Genomic DNA, 19,239 nt, shown 5'->3' on the forward strand with positions numbered 1-19,239 from the left:
AAGCTGCTATAAACATCCATGTTCATGTTTTTGCGTGGACATAAGTTTTCAACTCTTTTGTGTAAACACAAAGTAGTGTGATTGCTGGATCATATGGTAAGAGCATGTTTAGTTTTGTAAGAAATTGCCAAACTGTCTTCCAAAGTGACGTACCATTTTGTATTTCCACCAGCAATGAATGAGAGTTCCTGTTGTTCCACATCCTTGCCAGCATTTGGTTTTATCAGCATTCTGGATTTTGGCCATTCTAATAGGTACATAGTGATATCTCTTTGTCATTTTAATTTTCATTGCCATGATAACAAACAATGTAGACCACCTTTTCATGCTTATTCTCCATCTGAATATATCCTTTGGTGAGTCGTCTGTTAAGGTCTTTTATCTACGATTTAACCAAATTGTCTGTATTCTTATTGTTGAGTTTTAAGAGTTTTTTGTATATTTTGTATAATAGTTCTTTATCAGATATGTCTTTTGCAGATATTTTCTCCCAGTCTGTGGTTTGTCTTCTCATTTGCTTGACACCACAAACTTTTTAATTCTTAAAGCAGTGAAGGTCATAGCTCAGCCTAAACACTATCTCCACTATGCCTGAGGCTAGGAGACTGCAAGAAAAATACCACTAACATTGATGACTCCCATTAATGTTCTCCAAATACCAAATGTGTTAATCAAAACAATTACCTGAAATTTAGATACTATGCCAATAGCTAGCCAGCAGTAATAATACACACAGTTAACCTTGGCCATCTTATCTCAAATTGCTTCTGTAAGAGCTTTGGGAGCAACATATGAGCAGCTGACTGGAGTGAAGAATCTTGCTATGTAATTGCCATTACATGGTATCAGGAGTTTTATCTGAGCCCTAGGCCAGATCCTAGGATTATGCGTTAGGAAACTCTGAAGATCAATTCTGCTTGGCAAATAAGCATTCATATTCTTTGATTATAATATTTATCAGGTGACCATCATGTATATGATACAATATGAGTTATGAAGACATATAAATTTCTCAAGCTAATTAAAATCTTATCGGAACTATATGACACGTATATAATACAAATTACCTCTCAGCTGAGACAGATAATAAATCTTAAGAATCACTGTAGTTTAATGTATCTTTAATATATTAAGGAGAGACCTTAAAGTTTATTACATCTAATCATCCTGCCAAAACAAAGATCAGAAAAGCCTAGAATAGAATTCTGGTTCCAATTTATTTGTCTTTGTGATCTTAGACAAACTACTTGTCAGCCTTAGGACTTTGTCTTCTATAAAATAAGTATCTTAGACTTCTGGTTAGACATGGCTGATGGAACACACATGTATGTCTCTACTTTCTCCTGAAACCTTTCTAAAACTATAGCAATTAATTTTTTATCCATAAGAAACAAGAGAATTAGAAAGAAAAAAATTGTGGGCAAAAAATGCTGTTAGGTAGAACAAAACCTCTTTCAGTGGCCAAGCTTGGAAACTAATTCACAGGCTAGAACCCTAAAGAGGCTTAAAATTGGGAGGACATGGCACTCCTAAAGATGGGGAAATAGAATGGGACTGAAAAGAGAAGAGTTGGTCAAGAGGGAGATAAACCCCAAGGTTTCCTCCTCAGCCAGATGCAGTTAGACTATGGCCTTCCTTTGCAATAGCAGAAGACAGGAAGAGAAATTGAATCAAGGGAGTCCAAACACCAGGAGTAGCAAAAGATGGGCTGCTGTCTCAAAAACAAAGCAATTATGCAAAAGTCTGCTTTTTTGGATGGTGAAGCCCCACAAATCACCCCGTAATGGGCAGAATAATTGTTGCTCCCAAATGTTCACATTCTAATCCTCAGAACCTGTGAACACAGGGCTATAAGTGTTTACATAGCAAAGAGGAATTAAGGGACCAGGTGGAAATGAAGTTGTTAATCTATTTACCTTGTAATAGGAAGATTGTACTGATCTATCCAGTGACCCAATGTAATCACGAAGGCCCTCAAAAGTTGAAGAGGGAGGAAGAGTCAGTCAGAGGATGTGACCACAAAAGAAAAGCACAGTGATGCAATGATGTTGGCTTTCAAGATAGACGAGGGAGACCATGAGTCAAGGAATGTGGGTGGCCTCTAGAAGCTAGAAAAGACAAGGAAATGGAATCTGCCCTGGAGTATCCAGGAAAGAACACAACAGGTACCTTGATTTTAGCCCAGTGTAACCCATGTGGGACTTCTACTCTCTAGAACCGTAAGATGATAAATCTGCACTGTTTAAGCTGTCAAATTTGTAGTAATTGGTTATAGAAGTGACAGAAAACTAATACAACCCCTTACAAAGCAATAATGTACAGCAAGTGTATGATTCCAATGCATTGACTATATAGCTATTCATTTGCTATACGTATTTTAAATATTGTCTAAAACATTTTTAAGGGGCTACTTCCTCATGAACCTCTATTGTACACTTAAAAAGTAACTTGTAAGGAATAAATGGAAGTGATGGCAATGTCATCTTGTTTAGTTAATGGTAAAGTTAACATCCTGCCCTCATTTGATGGCTTTCTAAGACAGTGGCCACTTTGACAACAGAAGTACTGAACTGCATGCATACACATATGCTTCACCTGTATGTGAACATGTATCACAGACACATATTGCAGCACATCTGTGTTAACTCACTTCACTTGTGTTAATAAAACATCCTGGAATACTCCTAAGGTCGTTAGTTTCTGTGTAAGGTCAAAGTCCGTGACCAGCTTATTTACTGTAGCTCGTTATAAAGGCACCAACTTAAATTTGAGCTATGAGATCTTTCAAAACAAGAAATACAATGTATTTTATAAGAAATTCTATTTCTACTTTAACCCATATTAGGAAACATTGATTATCTTAAGTATTGCCACTCTTTAGGGAGTTGGAAACAGACTTAATATTATGCTTTCACTAAAGCATAATTAAAGGATTTTTTTCTCTAGCTGATATTATAAATACTAGCATTTGTCCTAAGAATTACTTCTGAAAAGAAATTTTACAAATTGCAATAACATTTTCCTTCTGTATAGATGTAAATGAATATTTAACTCAATTTCATTTTTACTTGATTTCAAACCCTTCTTGCAAACTTTCATTAAATAACTAAATTTTATCCAAATGAGAACTGGTATCTCCAATTCTATCTTTGTATCTCATGAACACATGTTCTTTTATTAGGTCAACTGAACCACCTGGTGCTGAATATTTAAATTGAAGAGAATCTCTGGCATCTGGCATTCACTATCAGGCTCTCTGCATCTGGCTTAGCCATGATCTCTGTACATTTATGTTTAGTCTCTTCACTGGCATTTTATAGAGTTAAAAAACGTGAGACAAACTAGGAAAAAAGGGTGAACAAAGTAAGGCAACAATGATGTGATGTGGCAGAATTTTTACAGTAGCTGGTAAAAAAAATGCAGAATTAAATAGAAAGTTTTAGAAAGCATTTTAAAGCTCAAGAATATATATTTTAGATTTCAGTATGATACATAAGAATTCCTTATTTTATAAAGAATATCATAGGTCAGACTAGATATCAAATTCTGGTTATCTTTTCAAAGAAATTATTTACTCAGTCTGATGTTAAGCAAACTCTTGAGTGTTGGTTTTGGAACTTTTACGGAGCAAATAATATTAAGGATTTTGGGATGGTGATCAACATCAAAATAGAAAATATTACTCCTGTTCTTACCCACCTATGAAAGATAAAATAGTTGAACTTCACAGCTAGAGAATAAGACAATGAAAGTTGTTTTTCCTGCTATATAAGAAACAAAAGGATATTATCAACTATATCCAGAAAAATATATGGGAAGCAATTGGGTAAATATAACTGAAATAATTATAATGGAAATGAAAATATGGTAGCTTGTATTATTTTAACATCTGGAAGGGCCACTATATCCTATAGAACTGAGTCAAAATTAGGAATTATTCATTAATTTAAAATAACCATCAGTCAATGAATGGATAATGAAAATATGGCAAAAATACACAGTGGAATACTATTCAGCCATAAAAAAATGAAATCCTGTCATTTGTAGCAACATGGATGGAACTGGAGGTCATTATGTTAAATGAAGTAAGCCAGGCACAGCAACACACATATGGCATGTTCTCGGTCATATATGAGAACTAAAAAAGTTGATCTCATGGAGGTAGAGTATAGAATGATAGTTACCAGAGGCTGAGAAGTGAGTGTGTGTGTGTGTGTGTTGGTGGGGTGTTGCTGGGGGGTGAAAAGAGGTGGGTTGGTGAGAACTAACATGCAGTTAAAGAAAAGGAATAAGTTCTAGTGTTTAATAGCAGAGTAGGGTGATTATAGTGAACAACAATGTATTGCATATTTCAAAATAGCCAGAAGAGAGGATTTAAAATGTTTCCAACACAATGAAATGATAAGTCCTCGAGGTGATGAATACCCTAAACCCTGATTTCAGCATCACACATTCTATGCATGTAATAAAATATCACACATACTTCATAAATATGCATAAAATTATGTATCAGTAAAAGAATTTAAAACTTAAAAGTAGCAAAAATGCCACGAAGTGGTAAAATTACAAATACTACAAAGACTGAAATTAACTGTAGTGTAATTCCACAATTGAAGCATAACAAAGTATCTTTTTAATTTTACATTTAAAATTACCAAAATATTGTACTTATACATAATATTTGATAACTAGTATTAAACATATAAGATATATGTATTCATATGATTATTATGAAGATGAGTAAATTCATATAAAGCATATGTCAAGCACAGTGTTTCACACATAGAAAGTCTTTGATCAACAATAGCTATTAGTAGCCATCTATTCATCAAACTCCCAAATAAACATATATCTAAGTTCTGACCCAACCTTCCACTGAAAGATACCTTGATCCTTCACTAGGTCATCCATTCCTTTATTTGATAATTCTAATACTTACACACACAATTTTCATATTCAGTCAAAATCTGCATTCCAACTTTTGACTATTGGTATCAGTTTTGTCCGTTGGAGCAACATAGAACATCTACTTTGACATATACATGGCAACCCTTTTCACATTTCTAAACAGCTACCTGCTCTTCCTCAGAGACTTCTGTTTCTTGACCATCATCTTCAGAAAGTTGAGCCTGGAAATGACCACGCTGACCACATTTGTGTGGCCAAGGCAAAGTTTAGACCTGGAGATTCAGTATTATGATTACTCCACCCTTATTCAGGGCACTATATCTGGAGCTTAAGTCATGTGTTATGACTTGGAACATTTTGCTTTGCAAAAAACAGAAACTTAATTAGCTTGAGTTGAAAGGGAAGATATAAGGATCTATTAGATTATTAGAATACAGTAATACTGAAGGAAGAGAAATGCAATGGAGCCACAGGAACAACTGACCAGAGGAATCCAAATGTAGACAGGAGTCTCTCCATCTCTCATGTCCACTCCTCTCTCCAAAGACTAGATTCCTCTGCCGACCCAGTGATAGGAGATATGGCTGCCCATAAATCCAGAGCTTTACTTCTTAGAGTCCAGGCTTTCAAAGACTCAGCTTACCATTCTTGGTTCTGATTTTAAAATAAACAGAACAGATCCTTATTCTTAAGTTGAATATCAATTTCTGGACCTATCAACTGTGGCCAGGAACTAGGTCATGTTGTGACTTCAGTGCTTTTTTGCAACCATCTGGACAAGGAGAAGGGGTAACTTCTAGAAAAGGTGAACTGGGAGCACAGGGCTGCAAGTGCTTACTACAGAATACGTTGTTTTAGTTTTTAGTTTTTGACTAGCAGTTAATTGAACTTCAGTGTAATCTCATGTATTCTGTTCACACTTGTCTCAATGTCTACCTGAACCTATGACATCATTAATATCTAGTGAATTTTAGCACACCTTTGCAGCCTATTAAAATTTTGTGTCACAATTTCTCATCCAATATACATTACTAATACCCTCTAATTGTCTGTCTGAAGTCTGGCTTTCACATCTTCGTGAGTGGATGATAAAATGGAGACGTTTACAGGCAGAACCTTATTGCAGTCCACAAGAAACTTATTTTAGGATTGACATGGATCCATTATTAAACACCTGGGGGATACAATCATTCCATCAGCCATGATGGCTTAGAAATGAGTCTTTTCAGAAGCACATGGATCTAAGTGTCAGCAACACTGAGGTAAGAAAATTCATCATCTCCACATCCCATGGGCAGAACCTATTTGGGAAGTAGTGTTCCTGCAAGATCAAAAAAGAGAAATTCTTAGAGAGCGACCTGAAACATTATTTCTCCCTTCAAACAGGAGGTAGTGCCTGAAATACCCTGTCGCATCATGTAGATCATTAGCCCAACAAATTATTTTTCTTGTGAAAACAGAGCTTATAGAGAAGTTTCACAAAAGCACCAGTCTGACAGCAAGGACAAAGGCTCAAAAGTCCCAAATGGAAGGAGTTGGGCAGGCACTCTCAGTACGATCTGCAGATGCTGGCCCCAGGATAGGCACTCATCTAAGCCTTCACCCTGTGCCTTCAGATACCTTTAGGACTCAAAAGCAGTCACACTTAGAACACTCGGATTTTCCTGAATATTTTCTCAATTGGCTTAGCTAGTACCATCTCATTTTCTAGGTACTTCTCAGGTTTTTAACTAGTGTGTCAAATTAAACCTCATTGTGTTATCAGTGGACTGAATGAACTATGCCATCCATAAACTGTTACGTTTCTAAAAAGTGCACAAATTTTGATGCTAACCAATCGGTTTATTCATTTATCCTTTCATTCATTCAACAGGTATTAATCGAGCATTTAATTTGTGTTGAGCATTGGGGATAACTCAATTCACAAAACAGTCTTTGACTTCTTGGAACTTAAAAAACCCTCTACTTCAGCCAAACAAGGCTGCTCACTGACCAATGAGCCTTCCAACACTTTCTTGATCTTCTCCATTCCCCCAAAACTCAGAGTTCTTTCCACATCTTGGTCTCCTATTTAATCCCATCTCATTTCTCATTTCTACATTTCTACAGAACTACCATTTGACCCGCAAACCCATTATTGGGTATATATCCAAAAGAAAACAAATCTTTCTACCAGAAAGACACATGCACTCACATGTGCATTGTAGCACTTTCACAATAGCAAACACATGGAGTCAACCCATCAGTGGTGGACTGGGTAAAGAAAAGGTGGTACATATACACTATGGACTGCTTTGCAGCAACATGGATGTAGCTGGAGGCCGTTATCCTAAGTGAATTAATGCAGAAACAGAAAACCAAGTACTGCACATTCTCACTTAAAAATGGGAGCTAAACATTGGGTACTCATGGTATAAAGATGGCAACAATAGAAACTGGGGACTCTTAGAGGAGGGAGAGAATAAGGGGTCAAGGGTTGAAAAACTAACTATTGGATACTATGCTCAGTACCTGGGTGATGGAATCATTTGTATTCCCAAACCTAAGCATCATGCGATATACCAAGGTAACAAATCTGTGCATGTACTCCCTGAATAGAAAATAAAAGTTGAGAAAAAAATTAATTAATATTTAATTATTTAATAAATCTGTCTCAAAGGGTACCTTCACCTCCACAAAGGCTCCCTGACCCACCCTACAGTGATCTTTCTGTTGTCTGAGTTCTTGCAGCTGAATCGTTTATACCATACATAAGCAGCTAGCAGCTACAATTGAGAGAAAGAGATGAGCTTTAGAGGAAGACAAATACATGTTCAGACACTACCTTGGCCACTTACTGGATCGTATGTTCATAGGTTATTTGGTATTCCTGAACCACATCTGCAAACTGAAGATGATAATGCCAACTTCATAGAAAAGTTGTGAGGAATAATTAATTCCACATAGCATATAGCATATTCTGTTTTAGTCTATTCCTGGTGTCATAATGAAATACTTTAGACTGGGAAATGTATAAATAATAGAAATTGATTTCTCACAGTTCTGGGGCCTGGGAAGTCCCAGACCAAGGTGCTAGCAGATTTGGTGCCTGGTAAGGGTCTACTCTCTGTTTCCAAGATGGTACCATGTTGCTGCATCTTCTGGAAGGGACAAACGCTGTGTCCTCACATGGTGGAAGGGATAAAGGGTCAGGCAGCTCTCCAAAGCCTCCTTTATAAAGACACTAATCCCATCTATGAGGGCGGAGCCCACATGACTTAGTCACTTCCCAAAAGGCTTCACCTCCTAAAACTACCACAGGCCGGGCGCAGTGGCTCGCACCTGTAATCCCCACACTTTGGGAGGCCAAGGTGGGTGGATCACCAGGTCAGGAGTTCAAGACCAGCCTAACCAACACAGTGAAACCCCATCTCTACTACAAATACAAAATTTAGCCAGGCATTGTGATGCATTCCTATAATCCCAGCTACTCAGGAAGCTGAGGCATGAGAATCACTTGAACCCGGGAGTTGGAGGTTGCAGTGAGCCAAGATCGCACCACTGCACTCCAGCTTGGGCAACAGAGTGACACTTCATCTCAAAAAAAAAAACAAAACAACAAGAGCAACAACAACAGCAACAACAAAAACCAGCACAATGGAGATTAAGTTTCAACATGAATTTTGGAGGGACACAAACCTTCAGAGCACAGCATGTTCTTCCATCCAAATGTCTGGTTTTCTAACAGCAGTGTAGTGAAAACAGCATGGTAGTTCTACACTTCATGGTTTTGCTTCCTTGGAAATATCACCCATGGTGAAACCCCATCTCTACTGAAAATACAAAAACTAGCCGGGCGTGGTAGTGCATGCTTATAATCCCAGCTACACAGGAGGTTGAGGCAGGAGAATTGCTTGAACCCGGGAGGCGGAGGTTGCCATGAGCCAAGATCACGCCATTGCACTCTAGCCTGGGCTACAGAGTGAGACTTCATCTCAAAAAAAAAAAGAAAGAAAGAAAGAAAGGAAAAGAAATATCACCCAATATCTCTGAGTCTGTTTTCTGAAAGGCAAAATGGAGATAATAATTAATTTTTACATCAAAAGGTTGTTGTGAAGAGGAATTGAGTTAATGCACAGAGAAGTCCTTTATGAGCTATAAATCACAGAACACATGGCAGACTCTCCATCTTCACGAATACTATGTAGGTTTCCTCACTTTCAACTCGATTGGGCTCAATTGTTTCTCTCCTGCACCTCTCCTCTTTCTAAAGTGTGCAGAAACATTCAGCAATCCTGACCACATCACATATCACACACACATACACACACATACACACACACACACTCATTTCCCTGTTCCTATGCTGCTTTATAAACTTTCTTATGAAATATAACATTCATGCAAAAAGTCACAAATCTTAATATAGCTTGATGAATTTTTACAAAGTTTATAAACAGCCATTTAGCTGAATGACAAAACATTACCAGCAACCCACCTCAATCACAGTACCCACCCAAAGTCAGCCATTATGTTGACTTCCATAAACGAAGACTGGTTTTGCCTACATTTTTGTGCTTAATATAAATATAATCATACAGTATAAAGTCATATGTGTCAGGCTTATTTAAGTCAACAATAACATCTGAAAACTTACCCTTTGTTCCATGTAGCAGCGATTCATTATTTTTTATTGCTTTATAGTATTTATTGTATAAATATGCCAAAGTTTATGTATTCATTTTTTGTTGATGAACACATGTTGCTCCAGTTTGGAACTATTTCAGATAATACAATGAACATTCTTGTATATTTCGGGTGCACTGTGCGTACATTTCTATTGGGTATATAGCCAGGAGTGCAATTGCTGGCTCATAGGATATGCATATGGCTAGTAGAGACTCCCAAACATTTTTTCAAAGTAGTTGTACCAATGTACACTCCTGTCGGCAACGAGTGAGAGCTCACTTGTTCCATACCCTCACCGATATTTTGTATTATCCATCTTCTTTGCTTAATTATTCCAATGAATGCGTAGTAGTGTCATATTGTGATTTCAATCTACATTCCCTGATGACTGATGAGGTTAAACATGCTCTCACATTCATTGACCATTTGGATATCCTCTTTCATGAAGTGACTGTTTGTAAGTCATTTGCCTATTTTTATATTGTGTTATTTAACTTTTTCTCAATGATTTTCAGTTCTTTATATATTCTGGATATGAGTCTTTTCATATTTATTAACAATATACTCAGTATTGTGTGGCTTATGTTTTCACTCTCTTAATGGTGTCTTTTAATGAATAGGAAATTCCTAACTTTAATGTAGTCCAAGTGAACATTTTATGATTAGTACATTTTATATCCCAATTAAGAAAATTTTGTCTACCTGAGATAATAACTATATCTTCTGTGTTTTTTTTCTAAAAGCATTTATTAACAAATAAATATAAACTTTTGCATATAGATCTACAATCTGACTGGAATTGATTTGTGTAAGATAAAGATTTATTTTTCCCATGTGGATATCCAAATAACAACACCATTTATTAAAAAGGTCATCCTTTCTACGCTATACAGCAGTGTCACTTTTGTAAAATGTCAGGTAACTATAGAGATGTGGAGTCTCTGTTCTGTTCCATTGGTCTTTTTATCTATTGTTATGCAAACTTCAATCTCTCTTAATTTCAATAGCTTTATGATATGTCTCAATATCTGAAAGTGTAAGTCCTCAACATAATCTTTCTTTTTATAAATAATCTCCTTGACTATGTTTTGCCTTTTGCATTCTTACATGAATTTTAGAATCAGCTTGTCAATTTCTACACAAAACCTGCTGAGATTTTAGTTAGGATTGTGTATAACCTAAAGATTAGGCTGGAGACAATTTATATCCTGGCCATTTTCATTCTAAACCACAAAAATGGGGGGACAGATCTCTCTATATTTAGGCTTTTAAAATTTCTCTTGGCAAAGTTTTAGTTTTCAGCATAAAGATCTTAAACATCTATCATTAAACACATTTCTAGATTTAAGAGTTTTTATGTTAATGTAAATCATATCTTTTTAATTTTAATTTTATTTGCATTTTTGTTGCCAATATATAAAAATGTAATTGATTTCATACATTGATCTTGGATCCAACAACCATGCCAAATTTACTTATAAATTCTAGTAGTTGTCTCTAGATTCTATTTTAGATTCTCTATGTACAATTACGTTGCCCATGAAGAGTGACAGTTTTATTTCAGCTTTTTCCAAACTGTCTTTTTATTTCTTTTTTATAGCCTTATTGCCTTGGTTAAGATTTCTATTTTTCTTTTAATAGAAGTAGCAGGTATCCATATCATGCTCCTAATTAAAGGAAGAAAGTTTCCAATAATTCACCATCAAATTGATTTCCTAGTTTGCTAAGAGTTTTTATCATGAATTAATATTGTGTTTTATCAAACGTGTTTTTGTAATCAAGATAATTTTATTTATCTCCACTTTTCTGCAAATATGATGAACTATACTGATTGTTTATTCATAGTAAATCACCATTAGCATTTCTGAAATAAACTTCATTTGGTTGTGATACTTTCTCTACTTATATATCAAAGAATTCTATTTGCTAATATATTATTTAGAATTTATATACATATATATATATAATTCATGCTACAAATTTGTCTGTAATTTTCCTTTCTTACATTTCCTTAACTAACTTACCTATCAAGATTATGCTGGTCCCATAGAAAGCCTAGGAAGGCTACCTTCTTTTTTATTTTCTGGAAGAGTGTATAAAAATTGGAGTTATCACTTGCTTTAATATTTGCTACCAATCACCAAAGAAACCATCCGCACCAGGAGTATACTTTGCGCAGAGGTTTTAAATAAAACATTTAAATTCTTTAGTAGATATATAATATTCTAATTACTCTTTCTTATTGTGTCAGTTTTGGTAAGCTATGTTTTTCAAGGAATTTCTTTCACTGAAATTGGCATAATATTATTTGTAATGTCTTTTTCTCTTTTAAGTATCTATAGCATCTATGCTAATGTCTCCTTATTTTTTACTGGTATTGGTAATTTGCTTTCTTTTTTACATCAATCTTATCATAACTTTATCCATTTAATGTGTATTTTTCAAGAAATCAGGTTTTTTACTTTATTGCATTAATACTTATTTTCTACTTATCTTATTTCTGCTTTTCTTTTTACTATTAATTTCCTACTACTTTCTTTGGATTAATTTGTTGTGTGTGGTGATATTTAAAATTGTGTTTTGTTTTCAGATGAAAACTTGAATTATTGATATGTAGCATTTAATTCTTTTCTAATATATACATTTGAGAATATAAATTTTCCTCTAGGCACTGCATGAATTCTCCGAGTTTTTGCTAATCTGATGATATATTTATTTCACCATCCTATTTGAAAAATATTTTTATTATTATAGAACTCTAGGTTGGCAGTTATTTCCTTGAGCGTTATTTGTTATCTACGTGTTTTGATACACCATGTCTCTGCTATCATTTAGTTCAAAATATTTTCTAGTTTTTATTGTGTTTCCTTCTTTGATTCACGAGTTATTTGTAATTTAAGAGCTTACTTTTAAAGCAGTTGGTGATTTTCTGGTTAGCTTTTGTTACAGATTTCTTGCAAATTCTACTGTCCTCAAAGAGCATATTCTGAATGATTTCATTCCTTTGAAATATATTGCAGCTTGCTTTATAACACAGCATGTGCTAAGCTCTAGTAAACCTTCCATAAGCACTTGGAAAACACAATGCATTTTGTCACTGTTGGATATAGTGTTCTATATCAGACATTTAGAATGTCCTCAATTTTTCTTTTTCTTTTTTTTTTTTTTTTGCTATTATAAGAATTTATACAATATACATGCTACTGTATATGTAACTTTTTATCCCTGTTGGATTATTCCATTTTCTTAAATTCTCAGGAGAGGCATTACTAGGTCCAAGGGTTAAAAATATCTTTTTGCCTTTTCCTATTTATACAATATTGGTAACTAAAAGTATTGTTTCTAATTACAGCGTCAGTCATGGTGCATGAAATCACCAAATTTCCCACAGTGTTGAGGGTTGTAATTGTTTTGTTAATAGAGTGGATAGTAAATTGTAACTCGAAGTTAACAATGATTTCCATGCCTTTGATAACTAGACAAGATAAACATTTTTTTAGGTATTCATTTGCTATTTCAATTTTCTCTAATATAAATTGCCTATTCATCTGTTTAACAATCTACTGGGATCTTGATAATTTTGGAATAAGTTTGAATGAATAATTTCATAATATCAGCAAATTGCCTTTGGCTTACATATATGATGCAAATATTTTCCCAATCTATTATCTTTTTAATTTTAGCTTTACTGTTTTTCACTATATAATCGTGTCCAAGTGGTGAAGACTGGAATATCTTCCTTTGTTGCCGACTACTTAAAACTCTAACAATGTTTCATTCTTTTTCAACTGTATATTTCTTTATTTTCTTCTCCTAAATTTTTTGTTAATGTATGGTACAGAGCAGGACTGTCCAATAGGGATATAGTGTGAGCCACAAATGTGATTTAAATTTTTCTATTAGTTAATTCAAAAAGTAAAAAGAAACAGGTACAAATAATTTTAATTATATACTTTAACCCAGTATCCAAAAATACAGGCATACTTTTCTTTGCATGGTTCCAATATGCGTAAATTCCAGTTACCATAACTTAATTAAATAACACTAATCTTCCAACAACATGGTTCAAATTTCAGTTACTGTGGTGTATTAACTCTGTTATATTAACTGTGCATTTTGCTTAACTGTACTTTATTGCATACAGTTAATATACAGTTTTACTTTATTGCATAAAGTAAAAACTTTGCTGCTAGACTTTCAGCCCATAAATCACTACATAAACAACACGTGTGCATCAACAGCAGTGACCAATCATGCCATTTCTTTTGAAGTCTATCAGCAATTGGTCACTATGCATCTGTTATTCAGTCCAGGTGTAGACAGTGAAGCTTGGAGTTGTGCTGATTCCTCGTCTCCCAGTGGTAAACTCATGTGACGTCTTACAGAAATGAATAATCGAAAGATGGAATGGCCAACAAAGATGGAAGTGCAGCAAAGAAACAAAAAGTGATATTGTCGGAAGTGAATGTAGGTGTGATTAGAAGATGGATCACGGTGGGGATTGTTGACACTACTGCTGTTCGAAAGTCTCAAGATATGCAGCCAGAGGAACCTAGTGAAGGCAAATGCATGGACATAAACATGGGACATGACTGTCCCCAAAACGATGATGTCCTAGAGGAAGGGACACCAGCAAAAAACTTACATTGGGCTAGGAGCTGTGGCTCATGCTTATAAACGCAGCACTTTGGGAGGCCAAGACAGGCAGATTGCTTGAGTCCAGGAGTTCAAGACCAGCCTGGGCAACATGGCAAAAACTCTTCTCTACAAAAAACACAAAAATTATTTGGGCGTAGTGTTGTGCACTTGTAGTCCCAGCTACTAGGGTGGCTGAGGTCAGGGGATGATCTTTTGAGCCAGGGATCAAAAAAAAAAATTTAAAAAATAAAGCTTCACGTTGAAGAAACTCTCAGATTTTTCGACATTGGGAAAGCAAGGATAAAATGTTGGAAGCTGATCTTAGAAAGTAATATGACAATTTGGCAAAGCTTAGAAAAGATGCTCTTTCCATACTACAAGGTATAGGACAAGAAGAAGGCAAGTACTGCTCAAACTACTCACAAAGAAGAAAAGAAGTACTTTAATTCTCGATGTTTCCATTATTTGAAATTACTGTGTACTAAATAGGTTGATTTTACCACTTTTAAATTTCTGCATACATTTATAGCTGACAGTAAGAGTGTTTGAAGTTTAGACAAAAATGTTTTAAAGGTTGCATAATAATTACAATTTTCACCCATTGTTAATTAAGATCGCTTGTATCATTTCAGCTTGCAAGATCATTTTCATGGTTCTGCACCAACACACAAAGCAAAGACTGTCCCTATTATCATTATAAACATGCAACCAGTATAAAAGTTTGGGGGTATATTACATCCTCTTTTTCACATTAAGTCATTGAAATGTGGTGTATATTTCATACTTACAGAATATCTTAATTCAGACTAGCCACATTTCAAATGCTAATAGCTGCATCATAAGCTAGTGGCTACGGTATTTGGAAACCCAAATCTAGAGTGTCTTTTCTCTTTAAATTAGAGATGAATAGTGTTGGTGTTACTAGGAATACAAGTATCTGCCTGGAAATTCTCTTGTCCAAATAAATAAATGTTTAATATAGGGAACACTTTCTCCCTCTGTAGGTAGTATTGAAGGAACTGACATTACTTCAGCTCCTTCTGGAAAAGTGGCTGAGAAAATAAGCCTTAAATTGTTCTCATAAACTCATTGGAATTAGCCTTGTTGGAACAATAAGAGACAAGAAAGAAGAACTATTCAGTCTTCCTATGAAAACACTGACTATTTCATCCCCAATGGGACCTGAAGCAGCTTGGCTCATCTGAGCTCCAGGGAGATTTTTCAGAGCTTTTGGGTTAACACGTCATCTCTGAAATATGTCACACAGGTTCTCAGGGCCGCTCAAGAGTAAGTAATCTACATGGAGTTTTGAACATACTTTTGCCAGTTAGAGGAGTCAGCAAACTGTTTATTTGATTTCCTGCTCAGCCCCACATTCTGGGAATTCCCAGAGGCCTAATAGGAATGGCAACAACACCTGCTTGCCTGTCAGTCTGCAGGCATCTTTCTTCCCAATATTCCCCAAATGATTACCCTGCTTAAAATCCTAATGTCTCTAGATTTTTCTTGGGTGAACAAGATTATAATGTTTCTACATTCTTGTCTCAGCTCTACCTGACAATTGGCCCATAAATATTTGTACACAGTTAAATCTTCAGTTAGATGTGTGCGTGTGTGTGTGTGCGTGCGCACGCACGCCCATACGCTCATGTTGCTATGCCTAACAAATTCCTCATTCCTTAGGAAAAGAATGTAGTGAAGTGTTAAAAGCGCCATCTTCAAAGGCAAACCAAATGAGCTCAAATTTCAGTGCTATCACTTACTAGCTATATAATGTCGAACATGTGTTACTCAACCTTTTTGTGCCTCAGTTTCTTTGTCTATTAAATGGGAATAGTACCTCCAACATTATATAATTTATACAGGGATTGAATGAGATAATATATGTAAAATGCTTAGTCAATGTCTGCCACCACCAACATTATATAGTTTATATAGGGATTAAATGAGATAATATATGTAAAATGCTTAGTCAATGTCTGCCACCACCAACATTATATAGTTTATATAGGGATTAAAATGCTTAGTCAGTATCTGCTACCACCATTATATAGTTTATATAGGGATTAAATGAGATAATATATGTAAAATGCTTAGTCAATGTCTGCCACACTGCTAAAATAGTAGCCATTCTTTATTGTTACTATCATTATTTTGCTATTATGTTATTATTACAACTTTTGCCTAAAAAGAGCCTTGCTTCTGGTGCTTTTAGTCCTCTCTTTGAGTGGAACACATAACGAAGGAAAAAGAATCTAACTTTAAAAGTGGCATTAAGGAGTAAAGGTTTTCTTGGACAAAAGGATGCTGGCAAAAGGCTATATGGCACCCCAATAGTCTGCAAAACTTCTCGAAAGTCCTCTTCACAACATATTCCCCAATCATCCCTCTCAGAACAAATCCCTCCTGCCTCTCTGCAAAGCTCCAGCCCATACCAGCATCTTCACTTACCTACTTTCTGCTCTTTGACTCCTGCCTTCCACATATTTTTATTTTTATTTCACTTACTTTTTGGCTCATTGGTAGCTTCACATGATAGGAAATGTTAAAGACATAAAAATAATTTATCTTTTTCCCATCTATATCCTCAGTTATCCAGATCCCCAGAAGTAACCACTGTAAAAAGAGATATTCTATATACAGATAGCAGATACAACCATACACACACACACACAAACACACACCATTTTACACTACTGCAATTTGCTTTTACATTTAATAAAACTTCAATATTGTACCATATTAGTATCTATAGAGTTGCCTCCTTCTCCTTAAGGCACTGCATTGTTTTCCATTGGATAAATAAGCCATAATTTATTTATCTATTCCCACATTAATAGATATTTAAATTGTTTTACTATTTTGTTATAAAAATTGCTGCAATAAGTAACTGTTCATATATGATTTTACACATCTGTAAGATAAATTTCTAGAAATTTAATCATTGAATCAAAGGGAAGGTGAATTTTTGATTTTTGTAGATTTAGCCAAATTGTCCTCCATGTAGGTTATGCTGACTTAGCCTCCTGTTAGTAAGGTTAGAGAGCATTAGCTTTCTTACACAGGTTAAGTTTTCTAACATTTTCCATGACCTTTCTTATGCAGAGTAATCTCAGCCTCTTCAATTGTGTGTCTCCAGCCATATATCCTGATGGAAGAATGTTTCTGTCTCTTCTACATTTTCCCCCAGTTAAAGAGCTATAAACTACCTGAGACATCCAGGCTGTCTTCTGTCCCATAACCTCCAGCCCTCAACCCTTCTTTTCTTCCTCCATGATACTCCTAGGACCTGCATTGTCTGGGGTCAACTTGCCTGGACCTGGGAAACCTGGAATTGGCCTGCCTGAAAGCAAATGGCTAGGTTCGGGGTGAGATGTCCATCCCCCATCCAGAGTGTGAAGCATCTGCCAAGGGAGGCAGATGATGTCAATCAAATCCTTTTCCTCTGTGATTTTTCCAGACTCTCTTTACTAAATCATGGCTCATGTGTGCATGAGAATACCATACATCCTCAAGAGTGAATAAATTACAACTGTATGCATCAACATAGATGGATCTCAGTAACATAAGTCCAGCATAAAAGCAAGTCACAGAAAATACGTGCAAGCAGAATACCACGATGCAGAGCTCTAAAATGAGCAGATTTAATTTTTACAAATGCAGGTATGCATGGTAAAACTGCACAAATTGTAAGAGAATGATAAGCACAAAATTCAGGATCATGGTATCCTGGGGGTAAGTGAAGAAGATGGGCTGGTGTGATGAGGGGGGCACACGGAAGCCTCCCATGGTATGGTCATTTTCTATTGCTTAAGTTGCATGGTGGGTTCCTAAGTGTCCATTTTATTATTCTTAATTATTTCTATGCTATTTGTATTGTGTTATATATACCAACTATTTTATGTTTTCATAAAAAGCTACAAAAGAAGTATGAACAAGAAAGATGGTCATGATACATTAAGTAAGAAAAAAAAGGATAAAATTGTGCATATGACATGATTCTGCTTTGGTTTAAAAAACACGCACACACAAACACACACACACTCCATATTGATATTCACCCAATGATAATAATGGCTATCTAGGTTGTGGAATTATAATTTTAAAGAAACTTTTCTTATCTTTCTGACATATTTCCCAATTTTTCAACAATGATTTTTTTCTTACTTTTGTAATGAGAAAATGTGATTAAATATTTTTTTAAAAATCATGTGCTAAGTGCTACTACCAGGCAGTTACGTATAGCTAACACTTACTGACCTTCCTCTGAGCCAGGTTCTCGGCCAAGTGCATTACATGTATTTTGTAATTGGAAGTATTATTTTCACTTCACCAAGGAGAAACCAGAAGTCCAGAGAGGTTACATAACTCGCTCAAAATCAGATAGAGAATGGTAGAGCCAGGATTCAAATCCATCTGTCTTCCTATCAAGCATGTGCTCTTAACCAAGCTTCTATGCAACATTCAACAGCCTACAGAAGCCCGAAGGAACCAAACAGTGTCAAGAAGTGTTAAGGGTTTGCTTTACTTTTTAAGCTAATAAGCTGTTATTTTTCATGAATGTTGGCAGAAGACCCAAGACCCCTCGGTCAGAGGCAAAAGTCTTTAGTAGTCACAGCCCAGTAACAGCACGAACATGCTGTCGGTTTGTATCTGTTCCTCATGCCGCCAAGTCCCACAGGGACAATACAGTGAGGGAGTGGACGAATGCATGCACCCAAGATGAATTGTGTTGCAAGAAAAGAACACTGAACATGGGAGACTCACTGCTTTTATAGGAAGCAGGTGCAAGCCTGCTCTTTGTGAGAGAGGTTACTTCATCCTGCAACACTGCTCCCTGCAAACACGATTCTGAGAAAGGTCTTAGGAAAGAGATGCATGGTCTTGAATTCTCTGCATATCCTGCAACAATGTGCAGGGCCCATGGCAGACTGTGCTCCCAGCTTATAGTCAAGATTCTTTAAGCTGCAAATTACAAAAACCCAGCTCAAACTTAATTAAACAAGAGGAGGAATGACAAAAAAT

The sequence above is a fragment of the Colobus angolensis genome, unplaced genomic scaffold, assembly GCF_000951035.1.
Source record: "Colobus angolensis palliatus isolate OR3802 unplaced genomic scaffold, Cang.pa_1.0 Scaffold168, whole genome shotgun sequence".
Classification (NCBI taxonomy): domain Eukaryota; kingdom Metazoa; phylum Chordata; class Mammalia; order Primates; family Cercopithecidae; genus Colobus; species Colobus angolensis.